The sequence below is a fragment of the Medicago sativa genome, chromosome 3, assembly GCF_051527215.1.
Source record: "Medicago sativa cultivar Bolivia chromosome 3, Bolivia_mono, whole genome shotgun sequence".
NCBI classification, from domain to species: domain Eukaryota; kingdom Viridiplantae; phylum Streptophyta; class Magnoliopsida; order Fabales; family Fabaceae; genus Medicago; species Medicago sativa.
Window position 1 is genome coordinate 63784960 of NC_140751.1, and position 12114 is coordinate 63797073.

The following is a 12114-nucleotide window of genomic DNA, read 5'->3' on the forward strand; positions in this document are numbered from 1 at the left end:
TCCAGTTGATATTCAGCTTCTGGTGAAATGGCTTCTGATGAGGCAGCTTCTGATGATGCAGCTTCTGATGATGCAGCTTCTGATGATGCAGCTTCTGATGAGATGACTTCTTCAGCTTCTGATGATACAGCTTCTGATGATGTGGCTTCTGGACCTCTTGTCTTCAGAAGCACTATTCTTCAGGAGCAGCTTACTTCAGGAGCGCTATTTCTTCAGGAGCAGCTTGACTTCAGGAGCGCTTTTTCTCTTCAGTAGCAAGTTGCCTTCAGGAGCGTCCAAGCTTCAAATTTTTGTTGTTTCCATAGCTCTTTATTTGCTCATTCAGAACCAATGATGATGTAACTTTATAATTATGGTCCTGTACACTTGAACAAATATTAGCTAGTCCAATTTACAATTTTTAATACCTTGTTATCATCAAAACCCTTTAAGGTTCATTGTTAAACACATTTTGTTCCAACAGAACGTGACTGCCACAAACATGCTAAGAGATGCCACAAATGTCAAATTTATGCTGATAAGATTCATGTGCCTCCACACCCTCTCAATGTTATATCTTCCCCATGGCCTTTCTCTATGTGGGGCATTGACATGATCGGAAGAATTGAGCCGAAAGCTTCCAACGGACATCGTTTCATTCTAGTGGCAATTGACTATTTCACCAAGTGGGTTGAAACTGCTTCCTATGCAAACATGACCAAGCAAGTAGTTGTCAAGTTTATCAAGAATAACATCATCTGTCGATATGGTGTTCCTAACAAGATCATCACTGACAATGGTTCCAATCTGAACAATAGCATGATGCAAACTTTATGTGAAGAATTCAAGATTGAACATCACAACTCTTCTCCTTATAGACCTCAGATGAATGGTGCAGTTGAGGCCGCTAACAAGAATATCAAAAAGATTGTTCAGAAGATGGTCACTACTTACAAAGACTGGCATGAGATGCTACAGTTTGCCTTGCATGGTTACCGTACTACAGTGCGCAGTTCAACCGGGGCAACTCCTTTCTCTCTTGTGTATGGTATGGAAGCAGTTCTCCCTCTAGAAGTGGAGATTCCATCTCTTTGAGTGATCATGGAAGCAAAGTTAACTGAGGCTGAATGGTGTCAAAGTCGGTATGACCAATTGAATCTGATTAAAGAAAAACGTATGGATGCTATGGCTCATGGACAGTTGTATCAAGTGCGTATGAAGAATGCTTTTGACAAGAAAGTTTGACCTCGAGAATTCAAGGAATGCGAACTTGTATTGAAAAGAAGGATAAGCCAGCAACCCGACCCAAGGGGCAAGTGGACACCTAACTATGAAGGTCTTTATGCTGTCAAGAAGGCTTTCTCTGGTGGTGCTTTGATTCTTACACACATGGATGGTGTTGAACTTCCAAATCCTGTTAATGCCGATATAGTCAAGAAATACTTTGTCTAAAAAGAAAAGAACAGCGTGGTAGGTCAAAAACCCGAAAGGGCGGCCTAGGCAAAAATGCGCTTCCCGGTGGATCGAAAACCCGAAAGGGCGATCCAGGCAAAAGTTAGGGACAAAAAAATGAATATGAAAAAGCTCGCTGAGATTGTACGCAACTCAGGCAAGAATGAGCGCCTCGATGAGCCGAAAACCCGAAAGGGCGGTTCATGCAAAAATGAGGTTGAACAATAAAAGACAAGTAACTATATCTGGCAAATCACCATCACCCTTGGGGCATCTACAACTGTCAATGATCATCTTCATCAGAAGCTTCCGTACTTGTGAATTCAAGGTTTCTATGAAATGTAGCGGTCATCGTGTTCAATGTATCACCAACCAATAAAATTACCATTTTCCAAGCTTTGTAAATCCGTGAAGTCATGCCTTTGGCTAATTTTCACTCTTCTACATCAATTTGAGTCTGTGCTATCGTTTGAAACTCTATTTTTTCTTTCTACTTTCAATGCTATATACAAAATATTTCCTTTCTATTTGATAATGTCAATATCTGAAACAAACATTCTTGAAAATTGAAAAATCTTTTTTCTGTCTATTTTGAAAGCAAACCTGAGCAACAGGGTACATTTCAATGAAACATGCATGAATAAATGAGTGTCAATGTCTATTTCAATACATGTTACAAGCAAGTCACTCCCCAGGATGATCTGTGGTCAATGGCAAAAATGAAAAAACAGAATGAAAAAATCAAAAATGAAAATGAAAAGCTCGCTAAGTTGAAAACCCGAAAGGGCGGCTTAGGCAAAAATGAGCACCCCGCTGATTGACAACCTATGAAGGCAATTCAGGCAAAAATGGGGCAATGAAGAGAATTTTATTCCCCGGTGAATCGAAAACCCGAAAGGGCGGTTCAGGCAAAAATGGGATTGAAAAATTGAAAAGCATTGACCACGGATGCGAACATCCAATGTTTACCCAGCACTGACACGCCTAGCAACGGCGACCTGTATCCGAGAATCTCCCAAGGGTCTCTCCTCTACAAGTTTTATTGCCCTCAGCCATGGTTTCGATACGTCTCTCAACGAAGGTCTCTCCAAAGAGCATTTCCATGTACATGTTTCAGCACGAGCCACTATGTGCCCAATCTTCCAATGTTTTGTCTATCTCCGCGAAACTTCTCTGCCAAATTATAAACCAATCATGCATTTCAGGCATTCATACATGCATAATCATGCATTTTATGTGCTCATACATTCAATAATCTTGTTATACCATACATACATGTTGCATTTCCAATTTCAACTTTCAATCTAAATCAGTTTCCACTTTCAATTCAGTTCAATTTCCACTTTCAATTCAATTTCAATTTCCAACTCAATTTCAATCTCAATATTCAATTCAATCCAAATTTCAACTGTCAAACTGAATTTCAATCTACAATTTCAATCCAATCTCAATTTCAATTTGAACTGTCAATATTCAATTCAATTTCAACCGTCAAATTCAATTCAATTTCAACTGTCAAATTCGATGCAATCTCAACTCTCCAATCTCAATTTCAAATCATTTCAAATCTCAAATTCGATGCAATCTCAACTTTCAAACCTCAATTTCAATTCAATCCAATCTCAATTTCAGTTTCAACTCAATCTCAATTTCAATTTCAAATCAATTTCCAATTTCAATCCAATCTCAATTTCAATTCAATTCCAATTTCCAATTCAATTCAAATCAATTTCAACTCTCAATTCAATGTCTATGTCTATGTCTCTGATTATTCTCATCTTTCGATGCCTCTTTCAATGTCAACTTTCAATTCAATTCAATTCAAATCAATGTCGATTCACTCTCAATTTGCTTTTGGGCCAACAAAAATGGTCATGTCTATTTTCAAATCAAGCCAATATTAACTTACTCTCAATTTGTATCTTTCCAAATCAAACTTCCAATTCATATCTTGTTATCGGTCAAGTGACTAGTTCGATCCAAAGAACAACTTGTACCTGCTTATATACCTATACTTCCGGCCAAACGACAAGTTCGATCCAAAGAACAGTTTGTACCCAGCTTATGCTCTGTTATCAGTCAAACGAAAAGTTCGATCCAAAGAACAGTTTGCACCTACCTACATGATGTGGTGATGATCCAGCGGCAAGTTCGATCCAAAGAACAGTTTGTATCTACCCTTTTGTCTATATCTCCAGCCAAACAGCCAGTTCGATCCAAAGAACAGTTTGTACCTGTCTATATGTTTGTATTTTCAACCAAGTATCAAGTTCGATCCAAAGAACAGCTTGTGTCTGCCTATATGACTATGTTTCCGGTCAAGTGTCAAGTTCGATCCCAAGAACAGCTTGTACCCATCTCTTGTTTTGTATTCCTTGGTCAAGTGGCTAGCTCGATCCAAAGAACAGCTTGTACCTTATTTTCTATCCCCTGGTTTGTCTACCCTGTCAATATCCACCTGGATCCCCAGTGACATGACATGCTCCATAGACTCCAGTCGTTTGTCTTGCATTCATAATCAAAGTATTGCATGGCATTCATATTTTTGAAAATCTGAAAACGTATTTTTATGTCCAAAAGCAGTGCAAATGTTAATATTTAAGTATCTTCGTCCCGTCAAATCAAAGACTTCGTCTCTTGAGTCTCCGGACAAAGAAACTTAAATAGGGGCAGCTGTTATACCCTAATTTTGGACCTAAAAATACTAGCTTCATTCTTTTCTTGCATTTCAAGTCACTTGAATATATCTCTGATCAATTACATCTTTCTCTGCATTTTATTTCAATATCACTTGTAAAATTCACATAAAAGGGCATTTTAGTCATTTCCTATGTTAAAATTTCTTTCAATCTTTGAAAATTTGTTTGAGTCCTTTCAATTGGTTTGTATAAGTCCTTGTTTCAATCTCATGTCAAAATCCATTTCAAAAATTGCATTTGAAGTCATTGTGAGTCAGTTTAGCCCCTAGGGGCATTTTAGTCTTTTCATGTGTTAAAACCCTGTCTAATTTCTAAAAATTGTCTCTGAGTCTTTTAATTTGCCTGTATAAATTCTTGCTTTAATTTCCTTTGAAAAATCCATTTTAAAATTGCATCTGAGTCATTTTTAGTCGTTTTAGTCCCTGGGGGCATTTTGGTCATTTCAGATAAAATTTCTGACTCATTTTAATCTGCTTTGTTGCTTTTAATCGTCTCGCTTTACGTTAATTTTCAATTTACTTTTTCAATTCAATTTTAGTTTTAATTTTCATTTTGGTCCTTGTACTTTTGTTATTTGCATTTTAATCCATTTTTAAGTTTGTTAAAGTCAAAGTCAGGGTTTGTTACAAGTCAAGTGCCACATGGCATTGTTTCATTGGTCCAAGCATTCCCACATCACCTAGAAATAAGTCAAGGTCATGGTCAAATAGAATTAACTAATCATTTTTTTCTTTCACCAATTTTATTTTCCACAAAATACAAAAACCACAAAATCATTTTTCTCTTTTTCCCTCTTCTCTCTAACCGCCCCCTTTTCTTCTTCTCCCACCATAACAAAATTTCTCCTCCACCTTCAACCACCACAACAACCTTCAACCACCATCAAACTTCATCTTCAACTACCACAACAACCTTCAATCACCATCAAACTTCATCTTCAACCTCCATAAACTAACCTTCACCTTCAACAATCATCATCACCAATCTTCAATCAATCCTCAACCGATCCACACACCAATTCTCACGCTGATCCTCACGCTAATCACTACCGCGAACAGTTCACGAATCTGTCAAACAATACCACCAGAACGGAAGCAAAGGAAGAGGAAGAACGGTGCATATTCGTGCTCAAAAAAATCGCAAACGTTGCTGCTCCAAAAGCAAGGTCCAGATCGAATCAAAGGGAAAAGACGAAGAGGACGTTGAACGAGACCGGAACGGCAATAGCTTCTTTCGGATTGTATCGGCGCCGTCGAAGGAGAGGTAATAGCGCTCCCTTTGTGATTGTGTTATAGTTGTGTTTATTTGAAATCAAAATTTGAGAGTGAACTCATAGATCCACAACGCTGCTCTCTCCCTCTTTGATTCTCGTTTTTTGATTTGGAACAAAGGGAAGAAAAGGACATTAAAGATTGTAAAAAACGAAATCAGAACATAAGGTTTCTCCGGCGCGGGAAACCGTCACCGGTGACCGCGCCGGAGTTGTTTAAACTCACCGATGAAGATGAATCTTCATCCCCTACCTCCCCTTTGTTCTGGATTTGTTCATGTAGAGAGAGAGAGGGAGCAAAGGCGTTGAACTTAGAGAAGAGAAAGGAATAAGCATATGAGCTTTCTTTCACGTGTTTGTTGTTTTAAGTTGTTGTTGTTCCACTCCGATTTCCTATGCGCATGACCACACTTATTCCGTGCTCCTTAGGCCTTTGTGGTGCTTAGATCTCGGGTTGATCCATATGGATCAATCCGACGGTCCCTGAGCACCCTGTTTGATCTTGGATCTTGCATGTTTGGGTTGGGCCTTGTGTTGCTACTTTTCATTGATTTTCTTGCTGTTTACACATTGTCAATTTCTGGTTGCACCATTACTATGCTAAAAACTTTGCAAAAAATCCGAACAAATTTCTTTTGTTTTTCTTGATGCTTTTTGATTGTTTCTTGATAATTTTTGAGTGTTAATCTTGGTTAAAAAAATGCATGAAAAATATTTTGTGTCGATTACGTCTATGTGTTGATTTTGCTAAAGAATTTGTAAAAGAAAACCTTTGAAGATTTTTGTGAATTTTCTTGCAATTAATTTTGGCATTTGAAATTTGTTTCTATGATATTTTGTGTGCTGAAAATTGTTAGAGAAAACACTTGTAGATTTTCTTGAATTTTGTGTTGTTTTGTCCATTTTTGTGAAGTTTTTTTTTGCATGTTTTAATGCCAATCTTTTGTCTCATAATAATTGTGGTTTGTTGAATAATTTTGGGGTATTGTTTGGTGATTGATTTGGTGTTTCGGTGCTGTTTTAGATATGTGATAATTGGTTGCTTAGTTAGCAAGTTACTTGTTATTTTTAACATGTGAATTAGTGCAAAATTGGCTTAGTGGTATACTACGATTCCTTGGCTCATAATTTCCTTGTAACACTCACATTGGGGCTGAACCTAAAAATACTTGAAAAGTGTCAAAATGTGAGAGTTATAGGTCTTGCTTGCTTTGGAATTTTGATATCCTATTAAGTGCATTTTTGCTACTTTTTCTTACCATTTTACTATGTTATCATGCCTTATTTCTTTGCCAATTCTTTCTACCATACCATGCCTTTTATCACTAACCACTTTACTTCATGTTTCATGCATCCCATAAGGCATCCCATCCTCCATCTTGTATTCTTAGTCTTTACCTTTCTCACACTTTAAAATCCATGCAAAAATTAGAATGTAAATACTTAGGAATTTTGTAATATTTTTTCTTATGCTTTTAAATTCTTGCAAGACCATAGAATGTATCTAGGCCAATGATGTAAAGGACAATGGACTCTAATAATGTACACCGACACAAGCACCGACACATGCACACACATCACTTTAGATGTATGGCTAGGATATGCATGTTTAGATGTATGTTTAGGATTGGATGTTTAGATGAATGCCAAGGATTTACACTTAGAAAAAATCTTCTTTCCAAAAAATATGAACAACATCACTCAAATATTTTTCTCAATAAACCTTGGGATCAAAATCCCATTGAATTTTCCTTTTCTTTTCTTAAATAAAAACTTAATGAATTCTAATCACACTTTGACTTTCTTTCGCAAAATAACTAATTCCACCTCACTTTTTTCCAATCTTATGCCCTTGAGGCCTCTTTTTCCCATTCTTCAAAATCTCATTTTCAAACTTAAAATCAACCAACAAAAACAAAAATATTTTTTGAGAGAGAACTACGGTGGATTTGATCCCTTAAACGGGTACGTAGGCAAGGAACAAAATTCCTTCAATTCAAATAAAATAAAAATTCAAACGCATTCTTCTCCCTCCAATTCTTCATTTAGGAAACCTTTAGGCTTAATATCATCTTTCAAAATAGCATTTAAAATAAAGCGCGCGCGTAGAAAGTGAAGACGGTTCCTATAGGATACTATAGTCGTTATGGGTGCCTAACACCTTCCCGTAGCGAAAACAACTCCCGGACCTCGATTCTCAAGGGTTTTGCTTACTTTTTCCCTTCTCAAGAAAAAATGAGATATCACCGGTTTAAAAGGTTCAAACGTAATCAATGTTTGACACCCGAAAACCAAGATAAAACATTTCCCATCCTTTTTTCCCATAGGATATTTACAATCTAAGACGCACCTTTGTTTAACATTTGCTTGCACATGAAAGTAACAATTCATACCATAACTTTCCGGGAAAACAATTCCAACCGCTTTCATCAAAGACCCATCTCTGTTGGTAACAATCACCTTAGGCATATTCATCTTTGAAGTAAGAAGTTTACGCAACATTTTTAAAACCCAAACAAAGTTTTCCTCTTTCTCATGCCTCAAGAATCCAAACCCAACCGAATATGTCAAATCGGTCAAAGTTACCCCAACTACCTCAAACATTGGCATCTTATACAAGTTGGTTTTGTAGATGGAGTCCATAACCAAAACCGTTGGAAAATTGTTAAACAACTTAACGGATGTTGGATGAGCCCAAAAGATATCTTCGATTGTATTACTTTCACCATGTGTTCTTGAGTAATAAGTATAGTTGTGCTCCTCCAACTTCGAGATTAGATATTGCAACGGCTTCTTGTCACCTCTATTTGCCTCCCATATTTTTTGACGTTCATTGTACACTTGCTTCACATTTGTCATGCAATGTGGTCTTTTGTTCTTCAAGTGTATCAAAATATTTCTTGGAAGCATCTTGCTCTTGGTCAAGTCATGTACAATCTTCTTGTCATCCTCCTTTAATCTACCGGCAAGAATGTGTCCTTCTAAAGCCGGCTCCATCGCATGGTTGTGAACTCCATTAAGAATGTTCAATCCCCATTCCTTTGTTTGCGTACTTTGATATCCACTAATCATGAACAAGCACCCGCATTTTCTTGAGCCCGTTGTCGCATGCTTTGGTTTTTTTTTAGGCACTTTGTGAGCTCCACCCCTTTCACACACTAGGCGCAATATTGGATGGATCAAGCTTGATCTTTGTGTAACAATTGTAAATCCCGCCTTATTTGCTTGACAACGTACCCACCCAAGCAATTCTTCTCTATCTTGAAACTTAATGTCGTCAGAAAAAAACCTAGCCGTGTCCACTTCGTGGGCTTGAAGTGGGACGACACCGGGGCTAACATATTTAGAAGCTTGTTCAATGTTTGGTTTGACTTCAACCTTAGGCGGCTTGACATCTCCGGAAATTTGGACAAAATTACGTTTTGTCTCTCCCGAAACATCTTCCGCATTCTCGGTCATTACTATAATTAAACAACACATAAATATGAATTAACAACTAACTAATGCATAAACATCAATGCCATAATGAACTAAAACAAAAAAAAACAAAGAAATTTTTTTTTTTGAAAAAATGGCAGTAGCTGCCATTTTTTCGTCCTTCAAAATTTTCCTAAGTGTTCCTCGGTACTTAACTACCGAGGTTTCCCTCGGCAGTAAGCTACCGAGGTTTTCCTCGGCAGTAAGCTACTGAGATTCCCCATGACAGTCTTACGTGACTGACGTTGTAAACCAACATGACAGTGTAACATATACAAAAAATAAACCAAATAAAATGCACAATACCTATTTTTTTACGTCAAAAGTGTGTTGAATCATCCTAGGCTTGATGTTTGAATCATTTGGGGGAAGATTTGATAGAAAAAAATTATTGGATTTGGGGGGAATGGATGAGTTTGATATGGAAGTTGATGAAAATAGTGTGTAGGAGAGCAGGTTTCCTGTTTCATCTGACGAAACATAATACTCGGCAGTTAACTACCGAGGAAATCCTCGGCAGTTAACTGCAGCCGGATTTCAAATTCCTCGGCAGTTAACTGCCGAGGGGGTAAAAGGGTATTTTACATGTGTGTCCCAGCCATATGGAATGTGTGAACAACAATTTTCAACGCTAACCCTTATATTAAATCTTATATTAGGCAAAACTAGTGTTATGTGAATTAAAAAAGTGGAAGTCTCATGTTGGATAGAATATACAGGCTAACAATTACCACCCAAAAATTACAGGCTAACAAATTGCCCTCCCAAAAATGTCATTTTCGACTAGAAAAAATATGAAGAAGAAAATTGACATTTTTGAAAAGGGTTTGTCTAACATGTGCAATATTGCACATGTTAAAGAAACTAAAAGTAGCAATCTTTAATTGAAAAACAACAATCATTTATTGAAAAGTTACATATTTAATATAAAATGCACAATTTACAATACAAATTTACTATTTTGAACTTCTTATCATGTGCAAATTTGCACATGATAAAAAAAAACCCTTTTGAAAATACTCCATGTATTCTTAGGAGAATGACGTAATGCTAATCATTACTTTCAAAAAAGGTCTTTTCAATTTCCACTTTACTCTACAACTTTCAAGATTTAGTGGGCCACCACTTTGCAATTGAAAAGTTGGGTCTTTCCTTTGCCCTAGGGCACCAAGTGTTACTTGTTAACCCTTCATCTTCCTCTCCTTCGTGCTTCCCCATTCCTCATCATTATAGCGCATCCGTTTTGAAGATTTTGTGGATTTATTTCCCTCAAAATTTTCAACTTCCCACTAACTCAAGAAACTATCATCTCTTTTAAAACACGTGGCGGTTACTGAATATGGAAAATGAAGGGTTTGTTTCATCAACCACCTTCATCATTTATAAAAACCCATTTCTCTGTTCCTTTCGTGAACCAGTCTTCCATCTCTCAAAACTCTCGCTCTTCTTCCTCCTACAAAAGAGAGAAAAAATTCAGAAAAATTGACGGACTTCCAGACGAACTCCTCACCACCATTGTTGAAAAAGTTGCTGCCTCTGGAGTCCAACACCTCTTTAGGTTTAAAGCAACATAAGTTTGTCACCGAAAGCTCCCAAAATTATTAGGCAATTTGGAATCCTCCAATATTTAATTGGGTTAAGTGCAACACAAATGGTTTTCTAAACACCAATACTTCCGCTTGTGGAGGTATATTCAGGAACAACCAAGCCAATTTTCTTCTATGTTTTGCTGAAAACACACGCTTTTGGAGTGCCTATCATGCTGAGTCATCTGGAGTAATGAGAGCAATTTAATTAGCTTCACAACATATGGAACAATCTTTGATTGGAATGTGATTCAGCTCTAGTGGTGAAAGCTTTCGGAAATCATTATCTCATTCCTTGGAAGCTACGGAACAGGTGGGAGAACTGTCTACACATCATCTCAAGTATGAACTTCTTGGTTACTCATGTCAATCGAGAGGGCAATTGTTGTGCTGACTCTCTTGCTAATATTGGTCTTAATCTGAATCATCTCACTTTGTGGTCTGAGATTCTCAATTGTTTTAGTGCCAACTTTGTTAGCGATGGGTTAGGGATGCCTAGATTTATCAATCAATGAGGAGGTTTTGGTTTGGCCCCCTCCTCTTTTGTGTTCCACCTTTTTCTTTTGTTAAGATATTTTGGGGAGTCTTTGCCTCTTGCTAGACTTCCTTCTTGCTTCAAAAAAAATATATTCTCTTTTTTTTTTTCTTAGGTTAAATATGTTTTTAGTCCCTATAAATATAGACTTAATTAATGATATGGTCTCTTAAGTTATTTGTTGGTTACATTTTAGTCTCATAAGTTATTAACGTTACAATTTGGTCCCTTTAAGTCATCTTCCATCAAACAAATAAATCCCCACCGTCAAAACCGTTAAGTGAATGTCTAAGGTGGATACACATTGCAAGTTGTCACGTCACCATTCACATGCGCCTATTTAAGGTTTTGGCAAAAGACTGACGGTGAGGATTTATTTGGCTAATAGATACTAACTTAAGGGACCAAAGTGTAATGTTAATAACTTATGAGACCAAGATGTAACCAACAAATAACTTAAGGGACCAAATCATTAATTAAGCCATAAATATATCAACTTTTCGTTTTAGTCCTTATAAAATTTTCTTTCAACTTTTAGTCCTTATAAAATTTTCAATCACTACTTTTGGTCCCTATTTTTAAGTTAAATTTTGTATTATTTAATAAAATTGTGCAAAAATGTGTAAAATATTGTAAAATTAAATAGAATTTTTTAACAAAACACAAATTAAATATGAATTTTTAACCTTAAAAAATATAGAAATTCACATTAAATTCATGTTTTGATAAAAAAATTCTAATTTTTTTTTTTAGGAGAGATTCTTATAATCTTATGGTTTTTTCTAAAAAAAATTATTCAATAATATGAATTTTACATATGAGTTTACTTGAAAGGAGGGACCAAAAGTGAAGATGTAAAATTGTTTAAGGACTAAAAGTTGAAGAAATTTTTTAGAGGGACTAAAACTAAAAGCTGACATATTTATATGGACTAAACATATTTAACCCTTTTTTCTTTTATATCTTCTTTTTTCACTTTTCCATGGGGATTTCTATCATATGATTTTTTTTGTATACTGGACTTCAATGCCCACTATATTAGAATTTTCGCCAAATTCTTAAGTTAAAATGAATTTATTGATATAGTCATATAGATATGTTCTTTGAGAATATAGA